The following is a 20,088-nucleotide window of genomic DNA, read 5'->3' on the forward strand; positions in this document are numbered from 1 at the left end:
CGACTGGGAGAGACCAACTCGACAAACACACAACGGACCCTTTCATTTGACTGTGGCCGCAGGTTCGCGCGCGAATTTGGGTCCCGAGAGGCAAGAGAGGGGTCAGCGTGCTGGACCGTATCATTACAGCGCAACCACACAGAAAACTAAGGGAAAAGGCAAAATTAAAGAATCCAACAGCACGCAGACTTCCTAGTTAGCCACCGATTCGTGTACTAAGCACGCAAAAACGCTGCTTAACTTCGGTGATCGGACGAGAACCCGTGTCGTCAGCGTGGCCCACAAGTCGGCGAGAACGTTTCCAGACGTGCGGACATCTTAGTCCTTGTACAGATCACTTGGGATTTGCCTGGCAGTCTCTCGCACTGCCTTTTAGGGAAGCAATATGGAATAGCCCTTGGTGAGTTCTAACCCATACCCTTACCGTTGTTAGCATGACACACTAACTTAGTGAGCTCACTGCCCACACAATACGACCGCTTCAGAACTCCAGCACCTGAGCCACCGTTTCATCTATCTTTATTAAGGCCCTACGATTCATTTAAACACGTATGTGTTGCTGTTGAGGTTTTCTCGCTGTCGTTTGGAACCCAGAGCCACAACACAACAACAACAACGGAAACGTCCGTGAGAAGAGCTAAACCTCGACACAGGAAAAGTATGTTCCGCTATTTCTTTTCGACCGCTCGGGCTGTCACTGTCGTCTCTAGTAAAATCTGCATGGCGTGTTTCTGCGTAATTTACTTGTTCTGTAAGATCAAGGGAGTATGTTAGTTTCAGAATGTTTAAAATGCATTGTCAGATGTGGGGTTCGAACCCACGCTCCCTTATGGGAAACCAGAGCTTACAGCTGGCGCCTTAGACCGCTCGGCCAATCTAACGTGCGAGGCAAGGACTCCAGAGACTTCCATCTGTAGCAATATCTCAAAGAACCTCACTGCGAAATCTGTTTCTTTTTTCGGTAGGATGGAATTATGTCAGTTTTAGAATATTGAAGACGCAATGTCACACGTGGCGTAGGAAATGCACCCTCCCTTTCGGGAACCAATGTGGCGCGTTGGACCGCATTCTTCCGTCGTTTCCAGTTTGAACTGTAACTAGCAAAACTGTATTTAGTAATAGGAACATTTTCACATCGATGCAAAGAAAACTAGATATTAACGAACGGCAAATAAGGCCGTTTCCTAGCATCAGCCACGCTGTGCATTACGCACTCGTGGGAAGCCAATGAAATACTTCCTGTGAGGCTCAAACTGTCGACCTTCACTTTACAATACTTAGGCACTGCCCCGGTGGTACCGACGCGTACATACTGAAACGTCTTTGGATCGTCAGTGAGTACTTCATATTAGAAATTACGTGTTCGCCCTGATGTGCATTAAAGGGCAGATTCTTCAGTAAAAGTTAGTTCTGCACTCAGTTACAGTATATGGCCCTAGCAGCACCAGGAAAACGGGTTCAGATGTGCTCGCCTTCCACTCGGCGTTGAGCGCCTACAGCGAGATTGCCTTCGGCCTCTGGCGCCAGGAGGGAAGGCGACACACCACGGCGCCATCAGCGCGTAGCAGAAGGCGGTGGTGGTGTGTCGGTCAGCATGGTTGCTTCCCAAGTAGCTGATCCGGGTTCGAAACCCGGACACCGCACGGAAGTTGTCTTCTTTACTCAGGAGAGTGTTTCCAACGCTCGCGATCGTCGAATTTCCGAACTGTCGTGTTACGAGTGATTTTCCTTCGCCCCTCGTCCCGCTCCGCGTAGGCTAGTGCGGATTGCGATTCACAGCATCGTGTGTCCCCATGTGTCGACTTGTCTCGACTTTGCTCGGCTGACGCGAAAGCTGACGCTTGCAAATGGGCGTATATGTAGAGGACAGGCGCTAGAAACGACTGGGAGAGACCAACTCGACAAACACACAACGGACCCTTTCATTTGACTGTGGCCGCAGGTTCGCGCGCGAATTTGGGTCCCGAGAGGCAAGAGAGGGGTCAGCGTGCTGGACCGTATCATTACAGCGCAACCACACAGAAAACTAAGGGAAAAGGCAAAATTAAAGAATCCAACAGCACGCAGACTTCCTAGTTAGCCACCGATTCGTGTACTAAGCACGCAAAAACGCTGCTTAACTTCGGTGATCGGACGAGAACCCGTGTCGTCAGCGTGGCCCACAAGTCGGCGAGAACGTTTCCAGACGTGCGGACATCTTAGTCCTTGTACAGATCACTTGGGATTTGCCTGGCAGTCTCTCGCACTGCCTTTTAGGGAAGCAATATGGAATAGCCCTTGGTGAGTTCTAACCCATACCCTTACCGTTGTTAGCATGACACACTAACTTAGTGAGCTCACTGCCCACACAATACGACCGCTTCAGAACTCCAGCACCTGAGCCACCGTTTCATCTATCTTTATTAAGGCCCTACGATTCATTTAAACACGTATGTGTTGCTGTTGAGGTTTTCTCGCTGTCGTTTGGAACCCAGAGCCACAACACAACAACAACAACGGAAACGTCCGTGAGAAGAGCTAAACCTCGACACAGGAAAAGTATGTTCCGCTATTTCTTTTCGACCGCTCGGGCTGTCACTGTCGTCTCTAGTAAAATCTGCATGGCGTGTTTCTGCGTAATTTACTTGTTCTGTAAGATCAAGGGAGTATGTTAGTTTCAGAATGTTTAAAATGCATTGTCAGATGTGGGGTTCGAACCCACGCTCCCTTATGGGAAACCAGAGCTTACAGCTGGCGCCTTAGACCGCTCGGCCAATCTAACGTGCGAGGCAAGGACTCCAGAGACTTCCATCTGTAGCAATATCTCAAAGAACCTCACTGCGAAATCTGTTTCTTTTTTCGGTAGGATGGAATTATGTCAGTTTTAGAATATTGAAGACGCAATGTCACACGTGGCGTAGGAAATGCACCCTCCCTTTCGGGAACCAATGTGGCGCGTTGGACCGCATTCTTCCGTCGTTTCCAGTTTGAACTGTAACTAGCAAAACTGTATTTAGTAATAGGAACATTTTCACATCGATGCAAAGAAAACTAGATATTAACGAACGGCAAATAAGGCCGTTTCCTAGCATCAGCCACGCTGTGCATTACGCACTCGTGGGAAGCCAATGAAATACTTCCTGTGAGGCTCAAACTGTCGACCTTCACTTTACAATACTTAGGCACTGCCCCGGTGGTACCGACGCGTACATACTGAAACGTCTTTGGATCGTCAGTGAGTACTTCATATTAGAAATTACGTGTTCGCCCTGATGTGCATTAAAGGGCAGATTCTTCAGTAAAAGTTAGTTCTGCACTCAGTTACAGTATATGGCCCTAGCAGCACCAGGAAAACGGGTTCAGATGTGCTCGCCTTCCACTCGGCGTTGAGCGCCTACAGCGAGATTGCCTTCGGCCTCTGGCGCCAGGAGGGAAGGCGACACACCACGGCGCCATCAGCGCGTAGCAGAAGGCGGTGGTGGTGTGTCGGTCAGCATGGTTGCTTCCCAAGTAGCTGATCCGGGTTCGAAACCCGGACACCGCACGGAAGTTGTCTTCTTTACTCAGGAGAGTGTTTCCAACGCTCGCGATCGTCGAATTTCCGAACTGTCGTGTTACGAGTGATTTTCCTTCGCCCCTCGTCCCGCTCCGCGTAGGCTAGTGCGGATTGCGATTCACAGCATCGTGTGTCCCCATGTGTCGACTTGTCTCGACTTTGCTCGGCTGACGCGAAAGCTGACGCTTGCAAATGGGCGTATATGTAGAGGACAGGCGCTAGAAACGACTGGGAGAGACCAACTCGACAAACACACAACGGACCCTTTCATTTGACTGTGGCCGCAGGTTCGCGCGCGAATTTGGGTCCCGAGAGGCAAGAGAGGGGTCAGCGTGCTGGACCGTATCATTACAGCGCAACCACACAGAAAACTAAGGGAAAAGGCAAAATTAAAGAATCCAACAGCACGCAGACTTCCTAGTTAGCCACCGATTCGTGTACTAAGCACGCAAAAACGCTGCTTAACTTCGGTGATCGGACGAGAACCCGTGTCGTCAGCGTGGCCCACAAGTCGGCGAGAACGTTTCCAGACGTGCGGACATCTTAGTCCTTGTACAGATCACTTGGGATTTGCCTGGCAGTCTCTCGCACTGCCTTTTAGGGAAGCAATATGGAATAGCCCTTGGTGAGTTCTAACCCATACCCTTACCGTTGTTAGCATGACACACTAACTTAGTGAGCTCACTGCCCACACAATACGACCGCTTCAGAACTCCAGCACCTGAGCCACCGTTTCATCTATCTTTATTAAGGCCCTACGATTCATTTAAACACGTATGTGTTGCTGTTGAGGTTTTCTCGCTGTCGTTTGGAACCCAGAGCCACAACACAACAACAACAACGGAAACGTCCGTGAGAAGAGCTAAACCTCGACACAGGAAAAGTATGTTCCGCTATTTCTTTTCGACCGCTCGGGCTGTCACTGTCGTCTCTAGTAAAATCTGCATGGCGTGTTTCTGCGTAATTTACTTGTTCTGTAAGATCAAGGGAGTATGTTAGTTTCAGAATGTTTAAAATGCATTGTCAGATGTGGGGTTCGAACCCACGCTCCCTTATGGGAAACCAGAGCTTACAGCTGGCGCCTTAGACCGCTCGGCCAATCTAACGTGCGAGGCAAGGACTCCAGAGACTTCCATCTGTAGCAATATCTCAAAGAACCTCACTGCGAAATCTGTTTCTTTTTTCGGTAGGATGGAATTATGTCAGTTTTAGAATATTGAAAACGCAATGTCACACGTGGCGTAGGAAATGCACCCTCCCTTTCGGGAACCAATGTGGCGCGTTGGACCGCATTCTTCCGTCGTTTCCAGTTTGAACTGTAACTAGCAAAACTGTATTTAGTAATAGGAACATTTTCACATCGATGCAAAGAAAACTAGATATTAACGAACGGCAAATAAGGCCGTTTCCTAGCATCAGCCACGCTGTGCATTACGCACTCGTGGGAAGCCAATGAAATACTTCCTGTGAGGCTCAAACTGTCGACCTTCACTTTACAATACTTAGGCACTGCCCCGGTGGTACCGACGCGTACATACTGAAACGTCTTTGGATCGTCAGTGAGTACTTCATATTAGAAATTACGTGTTCGCCCTGATGTGCATTAAAGGGCAGATTCTTCAGTAAAAGTTAGTTCTGCACTCAGTTACAGTATATGGCCCTAGCAGCACCAGGAAAACGGGTTCAGATGTGCTCGCCTTCCACTCGGCGTTGAGCGCCTACAGCGAGATTGCCTTCGGCCTCTGGCGCCAGGAGGGAAGGCGACACACCACGGCGCCATCAGCGCGTAGCAGAAGGCGGTGGTGGTGTGTCGGTCAGCATGGTTGCTTCCCAAGTAGCTGATCCGGGTTCGAAACCCGGACACCGCACGGAAGTTGTCTTCTTTACTCAGGAGAGTGTTTCCAACGCTCGCGATCGTCGAATTTCCGAACTGTCGTGTTACGAGTGATTTTCCTTCGCCCCTCGTCCCGCTCCGCGTAGGCTAGTGCGGATTGCGATTCACAGCATCGTGTGTCCCCATGTGTCGACTTGTCTCGACTTTGCTCGGCTGACGCGAAAGCTGACGCTTGCAAATGGGCGTATATGTAGAGGACAGGCGCTAGAAACGACTGGGAGAGACCAACTCGACAAACACACAACGGACCCTTTCATTTGACTGTGGCCGCAGGTTCGCGCGCGAATTTGGGTCCCGAGAGGCAAGAGAGGGGTCAGCGTGCTGGACCGTATCATTACAGCGCAACCACACAGAAAACTAAGGGAAAAGGCAAAATTAAAGAATCCAACAGCACGCAGACTTCCTAGTTAGCCACCGATTCGTGTACTAAGCACGCAAAAACGCTGCTTAACTTCGGTGATCGGACGAGAACCCGTGTCGTCAGCGTGGCCCACAAGTCGGCGAGAACGTTTCCAGACGTGCGGACATCTTAGTCCTTGTACAGATCACTTGGGATTTGCCTGGCAGTCTCTCGCACTGCCTTTTAGGGAAGCAATATGGAATAGCCCTTGGTGAGTTCTAACCCATACCCTTACCGTTGTTAGCATGACACACTAACTTAGTGAGCTCACTGCCCACACAATACGACCGCTTCAGAACTCCAGCACCTGAGCCACCGTTTCATCTATCTTTATTAAGGCCCTACGATTCATTTAAACACGTATGTGTTGCTGTTGAGGTTTTCTCGCTGTCGTTTGGAACCCAGAGCCACAACACAACAACAACAACGGAAACGTCCGTGAGAAGAGCTAAACCTCGACACAGGAAAAGTATGTTCCGCTATTTCTTTTCGACCGCTCGGGCTGTCACTGTCGTCTCTAGTAAAATCTGCATGGCGTGTTTCTGCGTAATTTACTTGTTCTGTAAGATCAAGGGAGTATGTTAGTTTCAGAATGTTTAAAATGCATTGTCAGATGTGGGGTTCGAACCCACGCTCCCTTATGGGAAACCAGAGCTTACAGCTGGCGCCTTAGACCGCTCGGCCAATCTAACGTGCGAGGCAAGGACTCCAGAGACTTCCATCTGTAGCAATATCTCAAAGAACCTCACTGCGAAATCTGTTTCTTTTTTCGGTAGGATGGAATTATGTCAGTTTTAGAATATTGAAAACGCAATGTCACACGTGGCGTAGGAAATGCACCCTCCCTTTCGGGAACCAATGTGGCGCGTTGGACCGCATTCTTCCGTCGTTTCCAGTTTGAACTGTAACTAGCAAAACTGTATTTAGTAATAGGAACATTTTCACATCGATGCAAAGAAAACTAGATATTAACGAACGGCAAATAAGGCCGTTTCCTAGCATCAGCCACGCTGTGCATTACGCACTCGTGGGAAGCCAATGAAATACTTCCTGTGAGGCTCAAACTGTCGACCTTCACTTTACAATACTTAGGCACTGCCCCGGTGGTACCGACGCGTACATACTGAAACGTCTTTGGATCGTCAGTGAGTACTTCATATTAGAAATTACGTGTTCGCCCTGATGTGCATTAAAGGGCAGATTCTTCAGTAAAAGTTAGTTCTGCACTCAGTTACAGTATATGGCCCTAGCAGCACCAGGAAAACGGGTTCAGATGTGCTCGCCTTCCACTCGGCGTTGAGCGCCTACAGCGAGATTGCCTTCGGCCTCTGGCGCCAGGAGGGAAGGCGACACACCACGGCGCCATCAGCGCGTAGCAGAAGGCGGTGGTGGTGTGTCGGTCAGCATGGTTGCTTCCCAAGTAGCTGATCCGGGTTCGAAACCCGGACACCGCACGGAAGTTGTCTTCTTTACTCAGGAGAGTGTTTCCAACGCTCGCGATCGTCGAATTTCCGAACTGTCGTGTTACGAGTGATTTTCCTTCGCCCCTCGTCCCGCTCCGCGTAGGCTAGTGCGGATTGCGATTCACAGCATCGTGTGTCCCCATGTGTCGACTTGTCTCGACTTTGCTCGGCTGACGCGAAAGCTGACGCTTGCAAATGGGCGTATATGTAGAGGACAGGCGCTAGAAACGACTGGGAGAGACCAACTCGACAAACACACAACGGACCCTTTCATTTGACTGTGGCCGCAGGTTCGCGCGCGAATTTGGGTCCCGAGAGGCAAGAGAGGGGTCAGCGTGCTGGACCGTATCATTACAGCGCAACCACACAGAAAACTAAGGGAAAAGGCAAAATTAAAGAATCCAACAGCACGCAGACTTCCTAGTTAGCCACCGATTCGTGTACTAAGCACGCAAAAACGCTGCTTAACTTCGGTGATCGGACGAGAACCCGTGTCGTCAGCGTGGCCCACAAGTCGGCGAGAACGTTTCCAGACGTGCGGACATCTTAGTCCTTGTACAGATCACTTGGGATTTGCCTGGCAGTCTCTCGCACTGCCTTTTAGGGAAGCAATATGGAATAGCCCTTGGTGAGTTCTAACCCATACCCTTACCGTTGTTAGCATGACACACTAACTTAGTGAGCTCACTGCCCACACAATACGACCGCTTCAGAACTCCAGCACCTGAGCCACCGTTTCATCTATCTTTATTAAGGCCCTACGATTCATTTAAACACGTATGTGTTGCTGTTGAGGTTTTCTCGCTGTCGTTTGGAACCCAGAGCCACAACACAACAACAACAACGGAAACGTCCGTGAGAAGAGCTAAACCTCGACACAGGAAAAGTATGTTCCGCTATTTCTTTTCGACCGCTCGGGCTGTCACTGTCGTCTCTAGTAAAATCTGCATGGCGTGTTTCTGCGTAATTTACTTGTTCTGTAAGATCAAGGGAGTATGTTAGTTTCAGAATGTTTAAAATGCATTGTCAGATGTGGGGTTCGAACCCACGCTCCCTTATGGGAAACCAGAGCTTACAGCTGGCGCCTTAGACCGCTCGGCCAATCTAACGTGCGAGGCAAGGACTCCAGAGACTTCCATCTGTAGCAATATCTCAAAGAACCTCACTGCGAAATCTGTTTCTTTTTTCGGTAGGATGGAATTATGTCAGTTTTAGAATATTGAAAACGCAATGTCACACGTGGCGTAGGAAATGCACCCTCCCTTTCGGGAACCAATGTGGCGCGTTGGACCGCATTCTTCCGTCGTTTCCAGTTTGAACTGTAACTAGCAAAACTGTATTTAGTAATAGGAACATTTTCACATCGATGCAAAGAAAACTAGATATTAACGAACGGCAAATAAGGCCGTTTCCTAGCATCAGCCACGCTGTGCATTACGCACTCGTGGGAAGCCAATGAAATACTTCCTGTGAGGCTCAAACTGTCGACCTTCACTTTACAATACTTAGGCACTGCCCCGGTGGTACCGACGCGTACATACTGAAACGTCTTTGGATCGTCAGTGAGTACTTCATATTAGAAATTACGTGTTCGCCCTGATGTGCATTAAAGGGCAGATTCTTCAGTAAAAGTTAGTTCTGCACTCAGTTACAGTATATGGCCCTAGCAGCACCAGGAAAACGGGTTCAGATGTGCTCGCCTTCCACTCGGCGTTGAGCGCCTACAGCGAGATTGCCTTCGGCCTCTGGCGCCAGGAGGGAAGGCGACACACCACGGCGCCATCAGCGCGTAGCAGAAGGCGGTGGTGGTGTGTCGGTCAGCATGGTTGCTTCCCAAGTAGCTGATCCGGGTTCGAAACCCGGACACCGCACGGAAGTTGTCTTCTTTACTCAGGAGAGTGTTTCCAACGCTCGCGATCGTCGAATTTCCGAACTGTCGTGTTACGAGTGATTTTCCTTCGCCCCTCGTCCCGCTCCGCGTAGGCTAGTGCGGATTGCGATTCACAGCATCGTGTGTCCCCATGTGTCGACTTGTCTCGACTTTGCTCGGCTGACGCGAAAGCTGACGCTTGCAAATGGGCGTATATGTAGAGGACAGGCGCTAGAAACGACTGGGAGAGACCAACTCGACAAACACACAACGGACCCTTTCATTTGACTGTGGCCGCAGGTTCGCGCGCGAATTTGGGTCCCGAGAGGCAAGAGAGGGGTCAGCGTGCTGGACCGTATCATTACAGCGCAACCACACAGAAAACTAAGGGAAAAGGCAAAATTAAAGAATCCAACAGCACGCAGACTTCCTAGTTAGCCACCGATTCGTGTACTAAGCACGCAAAAACGCTGCTTAACTTCGGTGATCGGACGAGAACCCGTGTCGTCAGCGTGGCCCACAAGTCGGCGAGAACGTTTCCAGACGTGCGGACATCTTAGTCCTTGTACAGATCACTTGGGATTTGCCTGGCAGTCTCTCGCACTGCCTTTTAGGGAAGCAATATGGAATAGCCCTTGGTGAGTTCTAACCCATACCCTTACCGTTGTTAGCATGACACACTAACTTAGTGAGCTCACTGCCCACACAATACGACCGCTTCAGAACTCCAGCACCTGAGCCACCGTTTCATCTATCTTTATTAAGGCCCTACGATTCATTTAAACACGTATGTGTTGCTGTTGAGGTTTTCTCGCTGTCGTTTGGAACCCAGAGCCACAACACAACAACAACAACGGAAACGTCCGTGAGAAGAGCTAAACCTCGACACAGGAAAAGTATGTTCCGCTATTTCTTTTCGACCGCTCGGGCTGTCACTGTCGTCTCTAGTAAAATCTGCATGGCGTGTTTCTGCGTAATTTACTTGTTCTGTAAGATCAAGGGAGTATGTTAGTTTCAGAATGTTTAAAATGCATTGTCAGATGTGGGGTTCGAACCCACGCTCCCTTATGGGAAACCAGAGCTTACAGCTGGCGCCTTAGACCGCTCGGCCAATCTAACGTGCGAGGCAAGGACTCCAGAGACTTCCATCTGTAGCAATATCTCAAAGAACCTCACTGCGAAATCTGTTTCTTTTTTCGGTAGGATGGAATTATGTCAGTTTTAGAATATTGAAAACGCAATGTCACACGTGGCGTAGGAAATGCACCCTCCCTTTCGGGAACCAATGTGGCGCGTTGGACCGCATTCTTCCGTCGTTTCCAGTTTGAACTGTAACTAGCAAAACTGTATTTAGTAATAGGAACATTTTCACATCGATGCAAAGAAAACTAGATATTAACGAACGGCAAATAAGGCCGTTTCCTAGCATCAGCCACGCTGTGCATTACGCACTCGTGGGAAGCCAATGAAATACTTCCTGTGAGGCTCAAACTGTCGACCTTCACTTTACAATACTTAGGCACTGCCCCGGTGGTACCGACGCGTACATACTGAAACGTCTTTGGATCGTCAGTGAGTACTTCATATTAGAAATTACGTGTTCGCCCTGATGTGCATTAAAGGGCAGATTCTTCAGTAAAAGTTAGTTCTGCACTCAGTTACAGTATATGGCCCTAGCAGCACCAGGAAAACGGGTTCAGATGTGCTCGCCTTCCACTCGGCGTTGAGCGCCTACAGCGAGATTGCCTTCGGCCTCTGGCGCCAGGAGGGAAGGCGACACACCACGGCGCCATCAGCGCGTAGCAGAAGGCGGTGGTGGTGTGTCGGTCAGCATGGTTGCTTCCCAAGTAGCTGATCCGGGTTCGAAACCCGGACACCGCACGGAAGTTGTCTTCTTTACTCAGGAGAGTGTTTCCAACGCTCGCGATCGTCGAATTTCCGAACTGTCGTGTTACGAGTGATTTTCCTTCGCCCCTCGTCCCGCTCCGCGTAGGCTAGTGCGGATTGCGATTCACAGCATCGTGTGTCCCCATGTGTCGACTTGTCTCGACTTTGCTCGGCTGACGCGAAAGCTGACGCTTGCAAATGGGCGTATATGTAGAGGACAGGCGCTAGAAACGACTGGGAGAGACCAACTCGACAAACACACAACGGACCCTTTCATTTGACTGTGGCCGCAGGTTCGCGCGCGAATTTGGGTCCCGAGAGGCAAGAGAGGGGTCAGCGTGCTGGACCGTATCATTACAGCGCAACCACACAGAAAACTAAGGGAAAAGGCAAAATTAAAGAATCCAACAGCACGCAGACTTCCTAGTTAGCCACCGATTCGTGTACTAAGCACGCAAAAACGCTGCTTAACTTCGGTGATCGGACGAGAACCCGTGTCGTCAGCGTGGCCCACAAGTCGGCGAGAACGTTTCCAGACGTGCGGACATCTTAGTCCTTGTACAGATCACTTGGGATTTGCCTGGCAGTCTCTCGCACTGCCTTTTAGGGAAGCAATATGGAATAGCCCTTGGTGAGTTCTAACCCATACCCTTACCGTTGTTAGCATGACACACTAACTTAGTGAGCTCACTGCCCACACAATACGACCGCTTCAGAACTCCAGCACCTGAGCCACCGTTTCATCTATCTTTATTAAGGCCCTACGATTCATTTAAACACGTATGTGTTGCTGTTGAGGTTTTCTCGCTGTCGTTTGGAACCCAGAGCCACAACACAACAACAACAACGGAAACGTCCGTGAGAAGAGCTAAACCTCGACACAGGAAAAGTATGTTCCGCTATTTCTTTTCGACCGCTCGGGCTGTCACTGTCGTCTCTAGTAAAATCTGCATGGCGTGTTTCTGCGTAATTTACTTGTTCTGTAAGATCAAGGGAGTATGTTAGTTTCAGAATGTTTAAAATGCATTGTCAGATGTGGGGTTCGAACCCACGCTCCCTTATGGGAAACCAGAGCTTACAGCTGGCGCCTTAGACCGCTCGGCCAATCTAACGTGCGAGGCAAGGACTCCAGAGACTTCCATCTGTAGCAATATCTCAAAGAACCTCACTGCGAAATCTGTTTCTTTTTTCGGTAGGATGGAATTATGTCAGTTTTAGAATATTGAAAACGCAATGTCACACGTGGCGTAGGAAATGCACCCTCCCTTTCGGGAACCAATGTGGCGCGTTGGACCGCATTCTTCCGTCGTTTCCAGTTTGAACTGTAACTAGCAAAACTGTATTTAGTAATAGGAACATTTTCACATCGATGCAAAGAAAACTAGATATTAACGAACGGCAAATAAGGCCGTTTCCTAGCATCAGCCACGCTGTGCATTACGCACTCGTGGGAAGCCAATGAAATACTTCCTGTGAGGCTCAAACTGTCGACCTTCACTTTACAATACTTAGGCACTGCCCCGGTGGTACCGACGCGTACATACTGAAACGTCTTTGGATCGTCAGTGAGTACTTCATATTAGAAATTACGTGTTCGCCCTGATGTGCATTAAAGGGCAGATTCTTCAGTAAAAGTTAGTTCTGCACTCAGTTACAGTATATGGCCCTAGCAGCACCAGGAAAACGGGTTCAGATGTGCTCGCCTTCCACTCGGCGTTGAGCGCCTACAGCGAGATTGCCTTCGGCCTCTGGCGCCAGGAGGGAAGGCGACACACCACGGCGCCATCAGCGCGTAGCAGAAGGCGGTGGTGGTGTGTCGGTCAGCATGGTTGCTTCCCAAGTAGCTGATCCGGGTTCGAAACCCGGACACCGCACGGAAGTTGTCTTCTTTACTCAGGAGAGTGTTTCCAACGCTCGCGATCGTCGAATTTCCGAACTGTCGTGTTACGAGTGATTTTCCTTCGCCCCTCGTCCCGCTCCGCGTAGGCTAGTGCGGATTGCGATTCACAGCATCGTGTGTCCCCATGTGTCGACTTGTCTCGACTTTGCTCGGCTGACGCGAAAGCTGACGCTTGCAAATGGGCGTATATGTAGAGGACAGGCGCTAGAAACGACTGGGAGAGACCAACTCGACAAACACACAACGGACCCTTTCATTTGACTGTGGCCGCAGGTTCGCGCGCGAATTTGGGTCCCGAGAGGCAAGAGAGGGGTCAGCGTGCTGGACCGTATCATTACAGCGCAACCACACAGAAAACTAAGGGAAAAGGCAAAATTAAAGAATCCAACAGCACGCAGACTTCCTAGTTAGCCACCGATTCGTGTACTAAGCACGCAAAAACGCTGCTTAACTTCGGTGATCGGACGAGAACCCGTGTCGTCAGCGTGGCCCACAAGTCGGCGAGAACGTTTCCAGACGTGCGGACATCTTAGTCCTTGTACAGATCACTTGGGATTTGCCTGGCAGTCTCTCGCACTGCCTTTTAGGGAAGCAATATGGAATAGCCCTTGGTGAGTTCTAACCCATAGCCTTACCGTTGTTAGCATGACACACTAACTTAGTGAGCTCACTGCCCACACAATACGACCGCTTCAGAACTCCAGCACCTGAGCCACCGTTTCATCTATCTTTATTAAGGCCCTACGATTCATTTAAACACGTATGTGTTGCTGTTGAGGTTTTCTCGCTGTCGTTTGGAACCCAGAGCCACAACACAACAACAACAACGGAAACGTCCGTGAGAAGAGCTAAACCTCGACACAGGAAAAGTATGTTCCGCTATTTCTTTTCGACCGCTCGGGCTGTCACTGTCGTCTCTAGTAAAATCTGCATGGCGTGTTTCTGCGTAATTTACTTGTTCTGTAAGATCAAGGGAGTATGTTAGTTTCAGAATGTTTAAAATGCATTGTCAGATGTGGGGTTCGAACCCACGCTCCCTTATGGGAAACCAGAGCTTACAGCTGGCGCCTTAGACCGCTCGGCCAATCTGACGTGCGAGGCAAGGACTCCAGAGACTTCCATCTGTAGCAATATCTCAAAGAACCTCACTGCGAAATCTGTTTCTTTTTTCGGTAGGATGGAATTATGTCAGTTTTAGAATATTGAAAACGCAATGTCAGACGTGGCGTAGGAAATGCACCCTTCCTTTCGGGAACCAATGTGGCGCGTTGGACCGCTTTCTTCCGTCGTTTCCAGTTTGAACTGTAACTAGCAAAACTGTATTTAGTAATAGGAACATTTTCACATCGATGCAAAGAAAACTAGATATTAACGAACGGCAAATAAGGCCGTTTCCTAGCATCAGCCACGCTGTGCATTACGCACTCGTGGGAAGCCAATGAAATACTTCCTGTGAGGCTCAAACTGTCGACCTTCACTTTACAATACTTAGGCACTGCCCCGGTGGTACCGACGCGTACATACTGAAACGTCTTTGGATCGTCAGTGAGTACTTCATATTAGAAATTACGTGTTCGCCCTGATGTGCATTAAAGGGCAGATTCTTCAGTAAAAGTTAGTTCTGCACTCAGTTACAGTATATGGCCCTAGCAGCACCAGGAAAACGGGTTCAGATGTGCTCGCCTTCCACTCGGCGTTGAGCGCCTACAGCGAGATTGCCTTCGGCCTCTGGCGCCAGGAGGGAAGGCGACACACCACGGCGCCATCAGCGCGTAGCAGAAGGCGGTGGTGGTGTGTCGGTCAGCATGGTTGCTTCCCAAGTAGCTGATCCGGGTTCGAAACCCGGACACCGCACGGAAGTTGTCTTCTTTACTCAGGAGAGTGTTTCCAACGCTCGCGATCGTCGAATTTCCGAACTGTCGTGTTACGAGTGATTTTCCTTCGCCCCTCGTCCCGCTCCGCGTAGGCTAGTGCGGATTGCGATTCACAGCATCGTGTGTCCCCATGTGTCGACTTGTCTCGACTTTGCTCGGCTGACGCGAAAGCTGACGCTTGCAAATGGGCGTATATGTAGAGGACAGGCGCTAGAAACGACTGGGAGAGACCAACTCGACAAACACACAACGGACCCTTTCATTTGACTGTGGCCGCAGGTTCGCGCGCGAATTTGGGTCCCGAGAGGCAAGAGAGGGGTCAGCGTGCTGGACCGTATCATTACAGCGCAACCACACAGAAAACTAAGGGAAAAGGCAAAATTAAAGAATCCAACAGCACGCAGACTTCCTAGTTAGCCACCGATTCGTGTACTAAGCACGCAAAAACGCTGCTTAACTTCGGTGATCGGACGAGAACCCGTGTCGTCAGCGTGGCCCACAAGTCGGCGAGAACGTTTCCAGACGTGCGGACATCTTAGTCCTTGTACAGATCACTTGGGATTTGCCTGGCAGTCTCTCGCACTGCCTTTTAGGGAAGCAATATGGAATAGCCCTTGGTGAGTTCTAACCCATACCCTTACCGTTGTTAGCATGACACACTAACTTAGTGAGCTCACTGCCCACACAATACGACCGCTTCAGAACTCCAGCACCTGAGCCACCGTTTCATCTATCTTTATTAAGGCCCTACGATTCATTTAAACACGTATGTGTTGCTGTTGAGGTTTTCTCGCTGTCGTTTGGAACCCAGAGCCACAACACAACAACAACAACGGAAACGTCCGTGAGAAGAGCTAAACCTCGACACAGGAAAAGTATGTTCCGCTATTTCTTTTCGACCGCTCGGGCTGTCACTGTCGTCTCTAGTAAAATCTGCATGGCGTGTTTCTGCGTAATTTACTTGTTCTGTAAGATCAAGGGAGTATGTTAGTTTCAGAATGTTTAAAATGCATTGTCAGATGTGGGGTTCGAACCCACGCTCCCTTATGGGAAACCAGAGCTTACAGCTGGCGCCTTAGACCGCTCGGCCAATCTAACGTGCGAGGCAAGGACTCCAGAGACTTCCATCTGTAGCAATATCTCAAAGAACCTCACTGCGAAATCTGTTTCTTTTTTCGGTAGGATGGAATTATGTCAGTTTTAGAATATTGAAAACGCAATGTCACACGTGGCGTAGGAAATGCACCCTCCCTTTCGGGAACCAATGTGGCGCGTTGGACCGCATTCTTCCGTCGTTTCCAGTTTGAACTGTAACTAGCAAAACTGTATTTAGTAATAGGAACATTTTCACATCGATGCAAAGAAAACTAGATATTAACGAACGGCAAATAAGGCCGTTTCCTAGCATCAGCCACGCTGTGCATTACGCACTCGTGGGAAGCCAATGAAATACTTCCTGTGAGGCTCAAACTGTCGACCTTCACTTTACAATACTTAGGCACTGCCCCGGTGGTACCGACGCGTACATACTGAAACGTCTTTGGATCGTCAGTGAGTACTTCATATTAGAAATTACGTGTTCGCCCTGATGTGCATTAAAGGGCAGATTCTTCAGTAAAAGTTAGTTCTGCACTCAGTTACAGTATATGGCCCTAGCAGCACCAGGAAAACGGGTTCAGATGTGCTCGCCTTCCACTCGGCGTTGAGCGCCTACAGCGAGATTGCCTTCGGCCTCTGGCGCCAGGAGGGAAGGCGACACACCACGGCGCCATCAGCGCGTAGCAGAAGGCGGTGGTGGTGTGTCGGTCAGCATGGTTGCTTCCCAAGTAGCTGATCCGGGTTCGAAACCCGGACACCGCACGGAAGTTGTCTTCTTTACTCAGGAGAGTGTTTCCAACGCTCGCGATCGTCGAATTTCCGAACTGTCGTGTTACGAGTGATTTTCCTTCGCCCCTCGTCCCGCTCCGCGTAGGCTAGTGCGGATTGCGATTCACAGCATCGTGTGTCCCCATGTGTCGACTTGTCTCGACTTTGCTCGGCTGACGCGAAAGCTGACGCTTGCAAATGGGCGTATATGTAGAGGACAGGCGCTAGAAACGACTGGGAGAGACCAACTCGACAAACACACAACGGACCCTTTCATTTGACTGTGGCCGCAGGTTCGCGCGCGAATTTGGGTCCCGAGAGGCAAGAGAGGGGTCAGCGTGCTGGACCGTATCATTACAGCGCAACCACACAGAAAACTAAGGGAAAAGGCAAAATTAAAGAATCCAACAGCACGCAGACTTCCTAGTTAGCCACCGATTCGTGTACTAAGCACGCAAAAACGCTGCTTAACTTCGGTGATCGGACGAGAACCCGTGTCGTCAGCGTGGCCCACAAGTCGGCGAGAACGTTTCCAGACGTGCGGACATCTTAGTCCTTGTACAGATCACTTGGGATTTGCCTGGCAGTCTCTCGCACTGCCTTTTAGGGAAGCAATATGGAATAGCCCTTGGTGGGTTCTACCCCTTGCCTTACCGTTGTTAGCATGACACACTAACTTAGTGAGCTCACTGCCCACACAATACGACCGCTTCAGAACTCCAGCACCTGAGCCACCGTTTCATCTATCTTTATTAAGGCCCTACGATTCATTTAAACACGTATGTGTTGCTGTTGAGGTTTTCTCGCTGTCGTTTGGAACCCAGAGCCACAACACAACAACAACAACGGAAACGTCCGTGAGAAGAGCTAAACCTCGACACAGGAAAAGTATGTTCCGCTATTTCTTTTCGACCGCTCGGGCTGTCACTGTCGTCTCTAGTAAAATCTGCATGGCGTGTTTCTGCGTAATTTACTTGTTCTGTAAGATCTAGGGAGTATGTTAGTTTCAGAATGTTTAAAATGCATTGTCAGATGTGGGGTTCGAACCCACGCTCCCTTACGGGAACCAGAGCTTAAATCTGGCGCCTTAGACCGCTCGGCCAATCTGACGTGCGAGGCAAGGACTCCAGAGACTTCCATCTGTAGCAATATCTCAAAGAACCTCACTGCGAAATCTGTTTCTTTTTTCGGTAGGATGGAATTATGTCAGTTTTAGAATATTGAAAACGCAATGTCAGACGTGGCGTAGGAAATGCACCCTTCCTTTCGGGAACCAATGTGGCGCGTTGGACCGCTTTCTTCCGTCGTTTCCAGTTTGAACTGTAACTAGCAAAACTGTATTTAGTAATAGGAACATTTTCACATCGATGCAAAGAAAACTAGATATTAACGAACGGCAAATAAGGCCGTTTCCTAGCAACAGCCACGCTGTGCATTACGCACTCGTGGGAAGCCAATGAAATACTTCCTGTGAGGCTCAAACTGTCGACCTTCACTTTACAATACTTAGGCACTGCCCCGGTGGTACCGACGCGTACATACTGAAACGTCTTTGGATCGTCAGTGAGTACTTCATATTAGAAATTTCGTGTTCGCCCTGATGTGCATTAAAGGGCAGATTCTTCAGTAAAAGTTAGTTCTGCACTCAGTTACAGTATATGGCCCTAGCAGCACCAGGAAAACGGGTTCAGATGTGCTCGCCTTCCACTCGGCGTTGAGCGCCTACAGCGAGATTGCCTTCGGCCTCTGGCGCCAGGAGGGAAGGCGACACACCACGGCGCCATCAGCGCGTAGCAGAAGGCGGTGGTGGTGTGTCGGTCAGCATGGTTGCTTCCCAAGTAGCTGATCCGGGTTCGAAACCCGGACACCGCACGGAAGTTGTCTTCTTTACTCAGGAGAGTGTTTCCAACGCTCGCGATCGTCGAATTTCCGAACTGTCGTGTTACGAGTGATTTTCCTTCGCCCCTCGTCCCGCTCCGCGTAGGCTAGTGCGGATTGCGATTCACAGCATCGTGTGTCCCCATGTGTCGACTTGTCTCGACTTTGCTCGGCTGACGCGAAAGCTGACGCTTGCAAATGGGCGTATATGTAGAGGACAGGCGCTAGAAACGACTGGGAGAGACCAACTCGACAAACACACAACGGACCCTTTCATTTGACTGTGGCCGCAGGTTCGCGCGCGAATTTGGGTCCCGAGAGGCAAGAGAGGGGTCAGCGTGCTGGACCGTATCATTACAGCGCAACCACACAGAAAACTAAGGGAAAAGGCAAAATTAAAGAATCCAACAGCACGCAGACTTCCTAGTTAGCCACCGATTCGTGTACTAAGCACGCAAAAACGCTGCTTAACTTCGGTGATCGGACGAGAACCCGTGTCGTCAGCGTGGCCCACAAGTCGGCGAGAACGTTTCCAGACGTGCGGACATCTTAGTCCTTGTACAGATCACTTGGGATTTGCCTGGCAGTCTCTCGCACTGCCTTTTAGGGAAGCAATATGGAATAGCCCTTGGTGGGTTCTACCCCTTGCCTTACCGTTGTTAGCATGACACACTAACTTAGTGAGCTCACTGCCCACACAATACGACCGCTTCAGAACTCCAGCACCTGAGCCACCGTTTCATCTATCTTTATTAAGGCCCTACGATTCATTTAAACACGTATGTGTTGCTGTTGAGGTTTTCTCGCTGTCGTTTGGAACCCAGAGCCACAACACAACAACAACAACGGAAACGTCCGTGAGAAGAGCTAAACCTCGACACAGGAAAAGTATGTTCCGCTATTTCTTTTCGACCGCTCGGGCTGTCACTGTCGTCTCTAGTAAAATCTGCATGGCGTGTTTCTGCGTAATTTACTTGTTCTGTAAGATCTAGGGAGTATGTTAGTTTCAGAATGTTTAAAATGCATTGTCAGATGTGGGGTTCGAACCCACGCTCCCTTACGGGAACCAGAGCTTAAATCTGGCGCCTTAGACCGCTCGGCCAATCTGACGTGCGAGGCAAGGACTCCAGAGACTTCCATCTGTAGCAATATCTCAAAGAACCTCACTGCGAAATCTGTTTCTTTTTTCGGTAGGATGGAATTATGTCAGTTTTAGAATATTGAAAACGCAATGTCAGACGTGGCGTAGGAAATGCACCCTTCCTTTCGGGAACCAATGTGGCGCGTTGGACCGCTTTCTTCCGTCGTTTCCAGTTTGAACTGTAACTAGCAAAACTGTATTTAGTAATAGGAACATTTTCACATCGATGCAAAGAAAACTAGATATTAACGAACGGCAAATAAGGCCGTTTCCTAGCAACAGCCACGCTGTGCATTACGCACTCGTGGGAAGCCAATGAAATACTTCCTGTGAGGCTCAAACTGTCGACCTTCACTTTACAATACTTAGGCACTGCCCCG

At 49.7% G+C, this 20,088-nt stretch overlaps 3 non-coding genes across 3 annotated transcripts; all 3 read right to left on the reverse strand.

Annotated features, from left to right (window-relative positions):
• Window positions 1–13,956: 13,956 nt before the first annotated feature.
• Window positions 13,957–14,041, reverse strand: Trnal-uaa (transfer RNA leucine (anticodon UAA)). Its single transcript has one exon. It is a non-coding gene; the product is annotated as a tRNA-Leu (tRNA).
• A 3,674-nt stretch (window positions 14,042–17,715) lies between these two features.
• Trnal-uaa (transfer RNA leucine (anticodon UAA)) lies at window positions 17,716–17,799 on the reverse strand. Its single transcript has one exon. It is a non-coding gene; the product is annotated as a tRNA-Leu (tRNA).
• Window positions 17,800–19,593: 1,794 nt separating this feature from the next.
• Trnal-uaa (transfer RNA leucine (anticodon UAA)) lies at window positions 19,594–19,677 on the reverse strand. Its single transcript has one exon. It is a non-coding gene; the product is annotated as a tRNA-Leu (tRNA).
• Between the last annotated feature and the right edge of the window lie 411 nt (window positions 19,678–20,088).

This window comes from Schistocerca nitens, chromosome 8 (genome assembly GCF_023898315.1).
Source record: "Schistocerca nitens isolate TAMUIC-IGC-003100 chromosome 8, iqSchNite1.1, whole genome shotgun sequence".
In the NCBI taxonomy this organism is placed as follows: domain Eukaryota; kingdom Metazoa; phylum Arthropoda; class Insecta; order Orthoptera; family Acrididae; genus Schistocerca; species Schistocerca nitens.